Source organism: Rattus norvegicus, chromosome 14 (assembly GCF_021556685.1).
Source record: "Rattus norvegicus strain SHRSP/BbbUtx chromosome 14, alternate assembly SHRSP_T2T, whole genome shotgun sequence".
NCBI classification, from domain to species: Eukaryota; Metazoa; Chordata; class Mammalia; order Rodentia; family Muridae; genus Rattus; species Rattus norvegicus.
The window spans coordinates 44,826,949-44,842,104 of NC_141547.1; the positions used below are offsets into that span (position 1 = coordinate 44,826,949).

At 43.8% G+C, this 15,156-nt stretch overlaps 1 protein-coding gene across 2 annotated transcripts in view; it reads right to left on the reverse strand.

Annotated features, from left to right (window-relative positions):
* The window catches only part of Pgcka1 (PDCD10 and GCKIII kinases associated 1), a 90,846-nt gene extending 75,741 nt beyond the window's left edge, over positions 1-15,105 (reverse strand). For both annotated transcript variants that reach the window (NM_001437002.1, NM_001017500.2), the window contains 1 exon segment: positions 15,005-15,105. The gene's annotated coding sequence lies outside the window, so the exon portion shown is untranslated.
* Between the last annotated feature and the right edge of the window lie 51 nt (positions 15,106-15,156).

Sequence of the window (15,156 nt, forward strand, 5' to 3'; positions counted from 1 at the left end):
GAATGCAGTAAAAACCCACACAGAAAAGGTCTATCATTTTGTTTGTTTGTTTGTTTGTTTGTTTTGTTTTGTTTTGTTTTTTAACCTTTTTCGAGATTTATTCATGGGGCAGAGTGGAGGGAAGGTAGTAGGAATGATACAGGAGTGGATACACTGTGGACCTTGTAAGGTAGAGGGTTGTGGCTGCTAAGCCTAGAGACCCAAATGTGGCCAGTTCTGAAGAGGACAGATATGGGAGAGAGTGCTAATCTGCCTCCCACTCCCCTCAACTCCCAGTAAAAGGACATTTCATAGCAATCACTGACCAGAGAAGAGCCCCTGGTTATCAATGAAAGAAACCAGGCCAAAGGACTGGATAGTGACTGGCATCTCTTATTAGAAACTGGGTTCCTGGTCTCCTCTGCTTTTCAGAATTTAAATATTTATGGTCAGTTTTTCCACCTCTTTCCACACTCAAAGCTTCCTCATTCCTCCCCCTTGAGCACATGCTTCTCTGAGAAGTCCCACCCCCTTCCTTCCTGGCATACAGTGACCCCTCGGGCTCTAATAACCTCTTTCATCGTTCACTACTCGAAGCACAAATTGCATTCTATTTTGAGGGTGACTCAAAGTTCTCTGTCCCAGGAGACTGTATTAGCCTAGTGAGGAATACAAAGACTGTTTACTTCTATGTCAGAGTCAGCAGAGCACAAGGCCTAGGTAGCTAGTGCTCAGGAAATGGGAAGTCTGCGTTAGGGTACTGGTAACTCAAAATAACCAGGAGGCTGACAGCCCCGGGGCTGTTTACACTTTCAGTTCCCACAGGACAGCCTATACAGCCTGAGTAAGAAAACAAAGGAAACAGTGGCTGAAGAGAGTATTCTTTTCTAATAAATGCTTGAGTTTTATCCAATTAGGGAAAGTAAACTAATCAAACCACACCCCAGTAATTGGTCATTACCAATCACATTATTTCTGTACTTCTGTTTTGATCTCAGCCAATAAAACCCTTTACGGAACTGGGGGATTGGGGGCAGGTGTATAGCTCAGTTGGTAGAGCGCTTGCTAATAACTGGCTACCTTGTGAGCTGTTGCCTCATTCTTTGCTCCCAATAGACTTTGTTGAAATGATCTTCTAAAGTTTTAGTTCTACAAATGTCACATACACAATGTAGATGAAGAGTATTCAAGAACTTTAGTTTGCAAACTGAAATTCTGTGTTTGAACTCCTCAGTGAAGTTTCAGGAGGGCTAATGTATGCAACATATAAGAAATGTTTAATACATATTTGTTAAGCGAATAAGAATTTCTCACAAGTCGGAATTTTTATTTTTTTAGGGTTCCTTCAAACTTCGCTAAGTGCTTTATAAAGAAAGTCCTTGACTAAGGTGGCTCCACAATGATTTATAATGACAACATTCAGCCACTGACTCTGGCAGGTTCATGCTATTAAAGGTTCCCGGGTACATCTCCTCTAGGACCTGACTCTTAGGTATGAAATGTGCTGCCAAGTTCGGAGCAAAACCTTCTTTACTTCTTATTTGCAAGCATTTAAAACAAACATGCAGCACCAATGAATTAGCTGCCACCTTTTTAGAGAGCAAGTAATTTGCGAGCATATGAAGATTAGTATCGTCCAGTAGGCAAATATTTTTCCCATGTGCCACCCAAAGCAAACAAATGAAAACAGAAGCATTGGGAACTATTATAAAATATAGTCAGATTTAAAGGTACAGTGGCCTCTTTCCTGCCCACTGCACTTTCACTGAAAAGATCTGTTTCTTTTTTTTTTTTCTATTTTTTTTTTCCGGAGCTGGGGATCGAACCCAGGGCCTTGCGCTTGCTAGGCAAGCGCTCTACCACTGAGCCAAATCCCCAACCCCAAAAGATCTGTTTCTTGATCTTTCCCAGATGAGACTAGCAAGAGCACACTGCTTTCTTTTACATTATGAGGTGATTGGTTGGCTCCTCCCCCCGCCCCCTTTATTTCTTAACTCTCAAACCATTATAAAACACCACCAACAAATTGGACAGAAGGAAGTTGCTTGTTTGTAGATTGCAAATATTAAGAAATACAAGGCAGCCCACACGATCGAGGCACAAACATGTTTGTTCTCTTTCATGGAAAATTCAATTTTTGTTTATTTCTTTTGTGTGTGTGCACATGCAGAGACTAGATAGAGGTTCTCCTCAACCTCTTACCACCTTGTTATTTGAGGTAGTCTCTCTCTCTCTCTCTCTCTCTCTCTCTCTCTCTCTCTCTCTGACCCTGGAACTCGACATTTTGGCTAGCCTTGAGGGCTAGTAAGCTCTTGGGCCACCAAGGTCTGCACAGCGAAATCCTGGGCTTGTGGTAATGTGTTGCTGTACCAACTTTCACTTGAGTGCTGGGGATCTAAACTCATGCTCGAGAAGCAAGTACTTTGCTCACTGAGTCATGCCTTCAGCTCTAGAAATTGCATTCTCTAGTGCGATAGCCTTAGTAACCATTAAAACATTCCAAAGACGCCTAGCCATAGGCAATTCGTCTCCTAAAGCCGCACAACACAGCAATGTCTTTGAAATGCTTGTAAGGTTTTATGTGTTCGGAAGAGACTATCATCACTGCTCTTGTGATAAGTCAAGGTCATGGGCTTCTGTTGACATGGAAGGGCAAGTGACAGATAGTCGTTATCTTGAAGTCTTAAGGCAGACTGGTTCCAAAAGTGTATTCTGTTGCCCATCTGACAGGGTTTTAATTTTTTGAGAAAATTCAGTTATATCAAGACTCCCTCACAGGCTGACAGTTTTGGCCCTGTTTGGACACAGCTGAAAAGAATAACAAGAAACATCACCCCGGGCTGGAGAAATGGCTCAGGGGTTAAGAGCACCGACTGTTCTTCCAGAAGTCCTGAGTTCAATTCCCAGCAACCACATGTGGCTCACAATCATCTGTAATGGGATCTGATGCCCTCTTCTGGTGTGTCTGAGGACAGAGGCAGTGTATTTATATTAAATAAATAAATAAATAAATAAATAAATAAATAAATAAATCTTAAAAAAAAAAAAGAAACATCACCTCTTTAAAGCACTTTTACAGTACTTTTGCCCCTCCACAGGACACCTGGCCTGGGTGATTACATACATATATAGTAATATATGTGTGTATGTGTATGCAAATTTACACACACACACACACACACACACACACACACACACACACACACACACAAATTCTCCTACTAATGCCTTGGTCCCAACAATCTCAGCATCTTCTAATTCCTTACTATTATTGATATTTTTCTGACTGTGAGAGGTGTTGCATTCAACTCCTCCTTCCTGTTCTATTTGAGAAGGGTTCTATAAGTGGAAGGGTTGTACTCTCCCTTCACTCTCCTCTGGACCACACAGCCTGGATATGAGGTTATTCAAGAAGCATTCAGTAGCTTTATAAGGAATAGAGTTTCTGGGGTTGGGGATTTGGCTCAGTGGTAGAGCGCTTGCCTAGCAAGCGCAAGGCCCTGGGTTCGGTCCCCAGCTCCAAAAAAAAAAAAAAAAAAAAAAAAAAAAAAGAATAGAGTTTCTGTGTTTGTGAGGAGAAAATCAATTAAAAAAAGGCAAACCTGTAACTGAGCAGGGTTGAGGTGTCGGGGGGGATCTGTGTCAAAATACTAGTTTACCCAAGTTGAAGACTAATCAGTTAGGCTCCTTGTTTTTGTATCCCTCCAACTTTGTGGTTCATTATGTAGGTGTATACGTTCAGGAAACATCGCAGCCCACAGCTCACATGAGGTCAACAATAGCAGAAACAAAAACGGGGTTGAGAGCATTTGAACTAAAATTCATACACACATATGAGCATGAGTGGGTATTCATTGTAAAGACTAAGGCAGATGGCCACATTAAAAACACGGAAATGTTTAGGATATGGAAAAATGTTCCCTTGAAATAAATTAATACTACACTGAAAACGTGCTCAGCAAATTTGTAAAGCGGGAGCAAGTGCAAGTTTCTGAAGGACAGTGGCTCATTTACTTGATGTGATGAGCACCAGACGCCAGGTGGAACTAAACAGAAACAAAAGTGCTCTGATTAGCTTCAGGGGAGGAGGAAAAAAGAGCCTGGCCCTGGAGGTGAGAGAGCAAACAGGGACCTGGCAATGCCTCAGTCTTTACCCTCCCCCACCTAGCTGCCGCTCTCTCAGCAGATGACCCTAGCTGATTTCTGGGAGGAGCTCTGAGTCTGTGGATGATGACCTAGCAGCATTCACTTGCCTGAATCCCTCAGAGCGAGGGCTGGAGCTCTGAAATAGGGTTGCAGACTGCAGCCGGGCCAGTTGGGCTGTGTTTCTGTAAGTTAAACACTAAGGCCCAAAACACACTGTGAAAAGGGCCCTGAAAGTCAGAGGAGACCAGCTCTGACAGCTACAGGAGATGCCCAAGTTATTAACAAATTAAAGATATGTCTTAAGCAGCAATGCAGTTTCCTTTAGGGACTTTAGGTTATTGTATGTGCTGCAGAGGGAGTGTACCTACCTGAGGGTAGACACGCCTTTACATCAAAGGCGGGTTTTCCTTTCCCCGGATAACTAATTAGAAGAGAGTCCCTAGCTTTCTTATTGTGTGTAAACACCCCACCCCCCCACACACCAGAGAGAGAGAGAAAGAGAGAGAGAGAGAGAGAGAGAGAGAGAGAGAGAGAGAGAATATATGCCCATGAATTAAATTGGGAGTCATATGTATTCACATAATAAGCCAAATGGAATCTTTATTTTTCTGGAATTGTAGGCTTCCTGGCTCTGAAATCTTACTAATGTGTATGTGTCGGTCTAATGAGCACCTTATACCATGTTAAACATCACACTGACTCTGAGCTCCAGCCGATCCCTTTCTGGAGGAGAAAACAAGTTCAGTTACTTGTCAGACTAATAAAAGCCATGTTATTTCAGATACTGGGATAGTTCTAAGAGGGAATTGGGTTTGTAGGATAAAAACCAGAGACTCTAGGTCAATTTACCTGGGTTCTAGAATTGAGTCTGGGCTTATCTGTGGCTACCCAAACCATGAACTCTAGTGAACCTTGGTTTCTTTGTCTTTGGGGGATACTGAACCAAAGGAACGCTAAAGCCCTGCTTGGACTAAATATTCTAGAAGGAATGAGATCTGGGTTCAGAAGAGAGCACAGTCCCTTTGGGAAAGAGGGACAGAAGTCTCCATAGCAGAAGTGAGAGAGCAGGCTCAATTTCTGCTGAGTCTGTTTTCTGATTACAAATGGCAGGCAAGAACTGCAGAGTCCAGAATGCAGAAATGGCTTACACAGATTTTGACCTCCACTCTTATCTGTTCGGAATTTATTCTTCATGATATTTTCCCTCAACTTCTTGCATAATCATTATGTTATTAAAATGAAACTGTCTTCAACAAAAATTTAAAATTCAAGACTATCCTAGACCTCTTCAATGAGGTCATTGCACGGGTGTCCATCTGCTTTTAGCCAGTGCAGAGTGTCACATGGCACCTCAGAATTTAATTTACCTGGTACTTACTGATGATGTGACTGGTTCTGAATACAACCAAACTCCATGTGAATGCAGGTCCTAGTATTTAGCCATGAAACCTGCACTGGTTGGTTTTGTGTGTCAACTTGACACAAGCTGGAGTTATCACAGAGAAAGGAGCCTCCCTTGAGAAAATGCCTCTATGAGATCCAGCTATAAGGCATTTTCTCAATTAGTGATCAAGGGGTAGGACCCAGCCCATTGTGGGTGATGCCATCCCTGGGCTGGTGGTCTTGAGTTCTATAAGAAAGCAAGCTGAGCAAGCCAGGGGAAGCAAGCCAGTAAGTGACATCCCTCCATGGCCTCTACATCAGCTCCTGCTTCCTGACCTGCTTGAGATCCAGTCCTGACTTCCTTTGGTGATGAACAGCGATGTGGAATTGTAAGCTTGAATAAACCCTTTCCTCCCCAACTTGCTTTCTGGTCATGATGTTTGTGCAGGAGTAGGAACCCTGAATAAGACACCCAACGAATGCTTCCAACCAATAGCCACACCCTGCAACCTCACTTTCCACCACAGGAGCCCACTTACTTCTAAGCTCTATTCAACTAGAAAGTTAACAACATCTTTGTGTGTGCATGTATGGAGGCCAGAGGTCAACCCCAATGTCACTCCTTAGGTGACATATCTACTTTTTGAGAAGATCTCCCACCATTCTGCAACTCACCAAGTAGGCTAGAATGGCTGACCAGTAAGTCCCAGGGATCTGTCTGTCTCTACTTCCTATTCATTGGGATTACAAGTGCACACTACCACATTCTACTTTTCCAAGTGGATTACAGGATTTGAATTCATGTCCTTGTGCTTCTAAGACAGGCACTTTGCCAACTGGACCAACACCTCAATCTCATCAGATCTCTTCTCGTTCCCAAGTCCTTGTCTTCTTGTTTCTTATATTCCAGATAGCTGCATATCTTACTACACTCCAGTTCCAAACCTTGACACTTTCTCACTGACCCATACTGTCTTATCACCCAGGAAGTGCTTTTAGATGCGTGGGCATAGATAATTTGGGATTTGGGAGTGTGTTCCCAACCTATACTTTAGGATGTAGATTTAGCTCCATCCTCTAGAGACCACTAGGAAGAATGTTATCAGGGGTCTGGAACCCAGGGGTGGCTTGTCGGATCTGTTCATTGTTTTCTCTCCGACCAGCACAAAGCACTTTATGAATTAGAAATGGATGTGAGTAGTTGGTTAGCTTTGCTGAAGTGAGTGTGGCCTGGTTGGCAGCAGTGTGGAGCTGCTTCCATACCTTCATTATGGCAACTTAGGGGTGTCCTTCCTGGCAGCTCTTCGTGCTCATGCCTGAAAAATGCCTCAGCAATAGTGAGCCTCTAGTTCAAAGGACTCTTTCTGCTTAAACCCTTACATGAGCTTACCCTCTCATCATTAGCCTCTGGTGAACCTGCCACACAACCTGTGAGTGGAGAAATCAAGGCAGGAGGGACTCCATGAGCGCCCGGAACAGGATGCCCATCTGTGTTCCTTGCTATTCAGATCCCACATTGTAATGCAAGACTGCAGTGAATCCGGAGAAAGGAGAACTTTCCCACCATGTGGACCTAAATGCCAGAGGTCTCAACATCCACCAAGAACAGCTAAGAACTCAGAAAGCCTAGATTGGTGGAGGTCAGTTGGTAGCACCTGTCCTGGAAGGTCAAGCTTCTAATGTACTGTTGATGTTTCCTGGACACATCCAGCCTTGGGCCTTCTGAACACATGATTTGTTCTCCTACCTCTGGAGCTCCTTGACTGGTGGGTCATTTTTCCCCTTCCTACTCAACAGCCCCCTCTTCAGGAAGGCTGCTCCTGCCTCTCCTCAGCCACTTCACCCTGCTGTTCTCAGGCCCTGCGGCTTCCTCATTCAGATTATCACCCTAGCCTGTAGCACCATATGTTTTCATAGTTATGGATTGATCCTGTCTCCTAGGTGACTGTCCTCGCCTAGATTGATCAACTTTATATTCCCAACACTTGGCATAGAGCCTGCTCAATTAAAAAAAAAAAAGACTTTTATTCAGCAAGACTAGGAAAACAACCAATGGTTGGTTAGGCAAACAAACAAAAACAAAAAAAACCCAAACTACTTTTTATAATGCTGGGTTCACCAGCTCGAAAGCGCCACCCTCCGCAGTTAGAATGCAATGATGTTCTTTTAAAAAATCCAACCGAACAGAAACACAAAGAATATATAAAACACCCTAAGTGAGACCATGCCCCTCTCTTTTAAATGCTGTAAGTGCCAGCTTATTATGGAGGTCTGTCATAAAAACGTGAGTATTGAGAGAAGGTAGCTTTCCTGAGCTCTGGAGCCTCCCCAGATCACCATTTTCTTTCCTGTCAGTGCTGACACAGCTGGAAAGTCAGGCCAGTTTTCTCAAGAAACATCTTCACTTTCCTTCCCCACAGTAGAGCCTTGGTACCCACACAGGTGCAAACATGGAGTCATCGCTAGAGGCACTGAAAACTATCCTTGGACAGGTATTTGAGTAGGGAATTTCACGATTCAGAAATATACGTTATTAGAAACAAAGGGAGGTTCCTCATGTTCAAGCTTGAGAGTTTGTGCTGTTTCCTGGTGTGGCTTTATAAAGAGGTGAAAGGAAGGTGAGCTGAGACACTTTGAGCTTGACAGTCCTTCCATCCTCTCCTTCCAGCCCAGACTCAAAATGCTGCTCTGGTCTAAACAGCTCATAGAATTCCGGAAAACCAAGGTCATAGGTGCTAAGGCTCAGCTACATCAAGCTCTGTCTTGGGCTGCAGTCTAGGAAGACACTCCTTGCTGGAAGTAGTCAGTGTCCTGGTGTTATATAAATTAGGGGACTGGGATCCAGGACTCTCAGGAGAAATTCCTGAAGTCCCATAACAAACAGCAGGATGAACCTTCAGTTCAGCCTCTTCTGGGGTAGCCAGGCCTGATTCAGCCAGTCACATCTGAGACTCAAGGAAGAATCGAGGTGGAATAAATTCTTAGTGATGGAAGAAAACGCCAGCCCCCTTGAGGCCCCCAGTTTCTTTCAAGGGCTCATAAATGAAAAGAGGGCACACAGGAATGAGCAGAAAGGGGACGTCACTTCCACTGTGCACACTGTGGTCTTGAAAGGCACCCCAGTGGTAAATTCACTAGCTTTTGTTTACTTTTGGTCTATCTGGCTCATGCTGAGGGGTTGAAGAATGGTGCTTATGAAGGGTTTCAATTTTGGTTGTATCACCCTCCAAAGTCACTTGGGCTTGTTTGCTTCTTTCCTCCCCCGCTTTCTCTCTCTTTTATTTGATTACATAAAATTAACACTCCTTTTGCCCCCATCCTGGAATGGAGGCAGGATATTATTAAAACAACCCTCTAGCTCGCTCCACTCCAGTGAGCTGTGACTTTGATACTTTCCTGTTTTCAGGTGCACCACCCCAGAACCACTGCTGGGTCTTGGCTTTGCTTCAGGAAACATTGGTCTTCCCCCTCTGTTGACAACTAGCATCTTACAAGGCAAAATCTGACCTCACAGTGAGCCTGTGAATGAGGCCTCCAGTGGAGGACTAGGGTGGGCTCAGCCTGGGCTAGGACAGATCTCTGGATCTTTTATTATATCCATACTTAGAACACTTGTTCCTTCACCCAAACCAAATCCCAGTGCCGATCATAAAACTTGCCCTGTCAAGTTTAAAAGGGACCAGAGATAAATTGTATTCTGTGAACCTAATCTTGTCTGGTCAATTATTTCTGTTTTATGATTCTCTTTAGAAGTGACTAGAGCTTTAAATGCATTTTGTGACATGCCAGGTGGCTAGCAAACCAGGATTCAAATTTAGGTCACCTTAACTTTAAAGATGACCTCTCTCAGCTACCTCCCATTGCTCATCTGTGGTGGAAAAAATCACCAGGAAGCCACCCCAGGATGGGACAGCTCTGAAAGTACCTGTCAGAATACAACAGTCTTGGGGTAGAGACCTGAGTCTTAGCCCCAGGCTTGGGCACATCCTAGAACTTTCCTCTTATCTGTTTCAGGCTTTTTCTTACCTACAGAGAGAATGATTGGGGGTCCCTGAAGGTCCCTTCTAGTCATGGTCATTCACGATTCTCTCACCTGTGGACATTTGTGAAGCCTCAGCAGAGTTACGTAAGAAAGACTTAGAGGTCAGGCACAGTGTCCTGTGCTTTTAATCGTAGACTCAAGGGACAGAACCAGGCGCTCATCTGTGAGTTCCAGCCCACCTTGATCTACAGAAACAAGCTTTAGGCCAGCTGGAGATATACAGTGAGACCTTTTCTCAAGTAGAAAAATAGAAAATAAAAAGAAAGAAACAAGACTTAAAAACATAAATGATGTGAGGAAAATTGAGATAATCATAGAACATATTCTTTTCCATTCTGTACTCCTGGCTCCTAGTCCTTCTTTACTGAGCTGCGTTGATAATGCAGGTATCCGATTTCTCCTGAGTCTAAGTCTTGCTGCTTTAGTACATATACATTATGTGCCCATACATATACATTAAAGTATATGCTCTTTAAGGATGTAGTCCTATTTGGTTTTGTTTTAAACACATGAGCATTCTTAAAGCTCTTAAGCACAATGCTGGGAGCTGGGAGACTGACAGCCCACAGAGGCAGTGTTGCATGGGAGTTTCAAGTCAGGTCTAAGACCCAAGGCTGACTCCACCACTCAACAGCTGTGTCCTTTGCCTGACTCTGACTCTGACTAGTCTGGGTCTTGGCCTCCTTACCTATAAAATAGGAATTCTGCCTTAGCTATAAGCACCAGAAATTCGCTGTGTTATGTGAAGTGTAGGGCTGCTACCAAAGGCTTTTAAAGTGGCCACAGTTATCCACACCTTCTTGAATCCATGTAGTTTTTATTGTTTTTATTTTAAAGTGTGACTCTGTAGCCCCTCCCACTAAAGAGTTAGGTGTATTTTACCATCTGCCGAATCATAACCGGGCCCCTCACTTGCCTTTAAAGCACATTTTTGGGGGGAAAAGTGAGTTGGATCAGTTGAGCTGAGAGCCTTGACTCTCCCTCCAGACACAGTATGGTCTCAGCAGTCACCAAGGCTGTGAACCACTGAACTCAGGCTTAGTCGCTCCCCAGGCGACTCAGTTGTCAGCTAAGACTCAGAGCAGTACCACAGTGGTGAGCACAGATACATGAAAGAGCTTGGACAGACTCATCCAGCTGAACTCAGCCCAAACTGCTGACAGGATCATAAATGCAACCAACAGGGGTTATTTGGGGTCATGATGTTTGTTACAGACATGTGTTGTGTTAATAATCTTTGGGTCATTTATTACACATTTGTTATAGATAGCTAACGCTGTATAGACAAGCAACTTTTCAATGAGCAGAGGTTAGTTGTATTTTAGGGCAAAGGTCAACTGAAAATGAAATGTCTGTGTACTGAAAATTCATGCTAGTTAGTGACTAGCAGGGAGAACTAAGGAGCAGAATCACAGATTCTAATCTAGTGGGCAGCTATGTGAACTTCTATATATTCTTTGACAATGTCTGATATAGCTGCCATTTTCCTCCTCTATAAATGACTCTCTGTTTTTATTAAAATCACTATTGTCAAAAGTACTTATTTATGAAAAGTCAGTTCTCAACTCAATTTGATAATAACACCTGTATTGATAGTTTAATCACAGACAAACTTCCCTGTACTTCTTTTGCTGGCTCACAGCAGGTTGTGAGTAAAACATTTCATTGTTATCGCAATAGCCATACATTGAGGCAGTAGGGTGGAATCTCTGTGTGGACTATGAACTCAAATAGCTAAGCCCATCAGAGATCAGAGAGGAATCAACATCGCATCATGACAATGATTTACAGGTGAAAGTCAACTTCGTTCATTCATTTCTAGGTTGCAGTACATGTTTGGGAGATGCGAGATTGCTGGCAATCTCGTCCTTAAACAAGACAGATACTGTTTTATAGCTCTAGACTCAACCCATGGGTTGAAACCCTCTTCGGGGGTCACACAGCAGATATCCTGCATATCAAGTATTTACCTTATGATTCTTAACAATAGCAAACTTACGGCTATGAAAGAAAATAATTTTATGGTTGGGAATCACCACAACGTGAGGAACTCTATTAAAGAGTCAGAGCATTAGGAAGGTTGAGAACTACTGATTTAGCCAAATCTTTGCGTTTACTGCACACAAATGGCCAATTTAGGAATTCAGTTATTAGATGGGGTATGGGTGTTGTAGAAAACAGTAAAACAAAAAGAAAATTTGAAATTCTTTTCTGGAGCAATCTTCTCTGGGGCTAATGAACAGTGAATGATTTTTTTTAAAAATCAAAAGTGTACAGCAACACACATTGCACATAGCTTGCAGTCAACCACCGAGAGATCCTCCCCTCTAGCATGGAATGGTTTTCATAGACAATAGTATTCCTCCAAACACCATCTGTTCTCTTTGTGACACACAGCATATCATGCTCAGCCCAACTTGTGGAGTCAGGAGACTTCTATTCCAGCAGGAATTTAAGGTACACCATAGAGAGTATCTATGAGGCAACAGTTCTCTTTGATTTTGCCTTAACATCTCAAAAGTCTACATAAAGAAGCAATACGTTGCTAAATGTGAGAATCATTATCATTCTTTTATGAAATGCCTTTGGTCTGTGATGGAAAGGAGCTATGTGGGGTGCAACCTAACTGTAGTAAGTATGGCTTATGTTAATCAACTGGAAAGAAAAAAGAAACCCTAAGGGATTGGAAATGGCGTGTAAGCTAATTCAAGGACCAGCGTCACTAAAACGTTCTTGCAGTTAAGACTGTAAATGCCATTTGCTTCCCTGACTATCCTTTGAATTGATTCACTTCTCCAGCTCCTCTTCTGTGAATTGGGCAGCAGCTACCTTCAGCTAGGTCTGTGGACTCCCCCTTTCCATCTCTCTCGCCTTAGCCAGAGTAAACCTTTGAGAATAACTATGTGCCTTGCTCCAAACCCTTCAAAGGTTTCTCCCAAGACTAGATTCTTGAGGCTGCAGCTGTCTGTGTCGCTGGCACTCAGCCAATTGCTTGGAGTCAATGGGTTCACACGCACGTGGTCTCCAAGGCTAGGTCAGAGTTCATTTGGTTTTAGAGAGCCGCTTGGGCTGAATGAATAGAGCTCACGGCTCGTGATAAAATCTCGGACTCCACATTTCTCTGATCTTAGGTGACACTGTGGCTCGGTAGTGTCTAGGGTTTCTGACAACTTTAAACCATAGGTTAAGCTATTTAATTGTCTGCTTTGGAAGCGCATTCACAGTTTAGTATTTTAAATATTTTAAGACAGGCTCATTTTGATGCTCTATTGTCTTTCTGAAGATCCCAGTCTCTGTGGGACCATGGTGTTCATAGGAGAAAACGTGAGAAGACAACTGATTGGATTTTTAGTTTGTTCTCTTCAGTATTCAAGAAATAAGCAGAGTAAGCAATTTCAGCTCCAGGCCTGTGTAGCTCTGCGGGTTAAGGACAGGCACTAAAAAGACCATGACTGGTCTCCCCATCTGACCTGCAGACCGTGAGTTCTCCACCTCTGTCTCCCCCTACGATGGTCCAGTCAGCTCTTTCTTTTTTGAATTATTGAGAGCATTTATCTGCAACCAGACAACCACTCAAAATTAGAAATGAAATAGGTTCTTTAAGCAAGAACCCAAACGAGCCCAATCAGGGTCCCAGGGAAACTGTATAAGTGTATAGACATATAAGACACTGTCTAGGGAGAGAAAACTAGCTCTGAGGAGGCTACAACTCAGTTACTAAAAAAGCCAGAGTCCTTAATAAGAAACATGGGCAATTGTCTCCTGGGGCACCTCTACCAGGGGGCTCTGAGAGGAAGAGGTCAGCACTGGCTTTGCCCTGGGCTGAGACTGGCTCCTGGTCCCAGCATTGAGAACACAGTTTTCAGGTTCTGGGAAGGGCTGGATCAGAAGTTAGGGAATCTTTCCATTTTTAAGGAACAATAACCAAGTTTGTTTGTTCGTTTGTTTCGTTTTAAATTCCAGGTCTGCAAAATTTCTTTGGAATATCATGAACACGGGCCACATTTATCTTTAGAAATTATTAGATATCAAAACCTTCATGGGTAATGAGTCCCAGGGAGCATGACATAAACATTTACTTGTAGAATAAGGGAAGGAACAGGATTAAAAAAACAAAAAACCAAAACAGGGCAGAGTTGGCGAACAGGAGAAATGAACCACAAATCACCTTCCTATGTCTGCCACCTCTCTTTCTCCCTAGTGAGTCTTGGAGCTGTTTACTGAATCTTCATACTTTCCTAAAACACAAATACCCCAGAACTCTCCTAAGTGATGGAAACTCCATATTGTTATAGAGATCTGTCCTGGGACAAGGATTTTTTACCAAAGAGGCTAGCAAGGTGTTTCAGAGACACTGGTGTTCAGAGGAGAGATCTACCATCTCCTCTTTAAAATAGTAGTAACTGGAAAATTACACGGGAGGAAAGAAACTCTGGCAAATATAGAACCTACTTACCGCCTTAAAAAAATAACTACTATTCTCATTCACCGTTACAAGGCTTTCTTTTCTCCAGCGATATTCTTCACCATAACTGAGTTACAGCCACCCATAGGCCACCACCAACAAACACTCGCGCACAAACAGTGACAGAAGCTTCTCCTGGAACACCCACTCCCTCTATATTCATTGCACAAATGTCTATACCACAATGGGAAATAAAACATTCTGAGTCAATGGAGATGGAGTTATTTTGTTTTGCGTTTAGGGTTAATTATGGTTCTGGGAGGGGGTAAAAGCCCCACTAATATCTGCCTGGTATTACTGGAAAATTTATTGGTAATTTTATAAATATATATAAAAAATCTCACCTCATCAGGGCTGTCCTAGGCTACAAAGACCCAGGTGATTGACCTGGTAGATACTTGTCTATTAAATATTTACAGCTTGCGACCATTTAGTTCTTTCCCTTTGGCGTCCACTTTCCTAGTCCCAGGCTCTTGTGGAGCACCAGAGCGTCGCGGTCCCTCCATGCACCCTTGCCATCACCGAGACCCAATTCCAGAACCCAAGGGCATTTCAAAGAAGGGCAGGGGCGGCCAAATTCCCGTCCCGTTATAGTAGTTATTCAATAAAAGCCCCCAGAAGCTTAAATATGGTGACCCCGAGAGACAGGCAGATGGGAAAATCTCTTGGAATTTGTCCAGTTTAAGTTCCCAGGCGCAGCAGAGAGCTCATGAATTGGGTTTTTAAAAAATGAGCTTAAAAACAAACCATTTTACACAACCAGCACCGGCGCCTTTACTTTGGAAACCTGTTCCTTGTCGCCACTCTTCCCGCGCCTAGGTTGAATTCCGTGACTTCTCCCGAAGTCATCAAACCACCGGTTTGCCTCGCGTCTTTCCTCCCCGCGTCTCCCTTAGAGAAGGGGACCCGAAGAGCAAAGCGGGGACTCCCACCTAGCACCAGCCCTCTTCCTCCCGGAGGAGCCCGGCGCCGGCCCGGACGCTACTTACCTGAGGCGGGGCGGTGGCTCCAGAATCGCGGCGCCCATGGCTTCGCGGGCCTCGGGCGTCCGCGCTGGGACACCGGAGTGGGTCAGCGCCGCCCGGAGCCTGTCGCGTTGCAGCCCCAACCCGGGCTGCGGTCATTGGGCCGGCGCGTCACG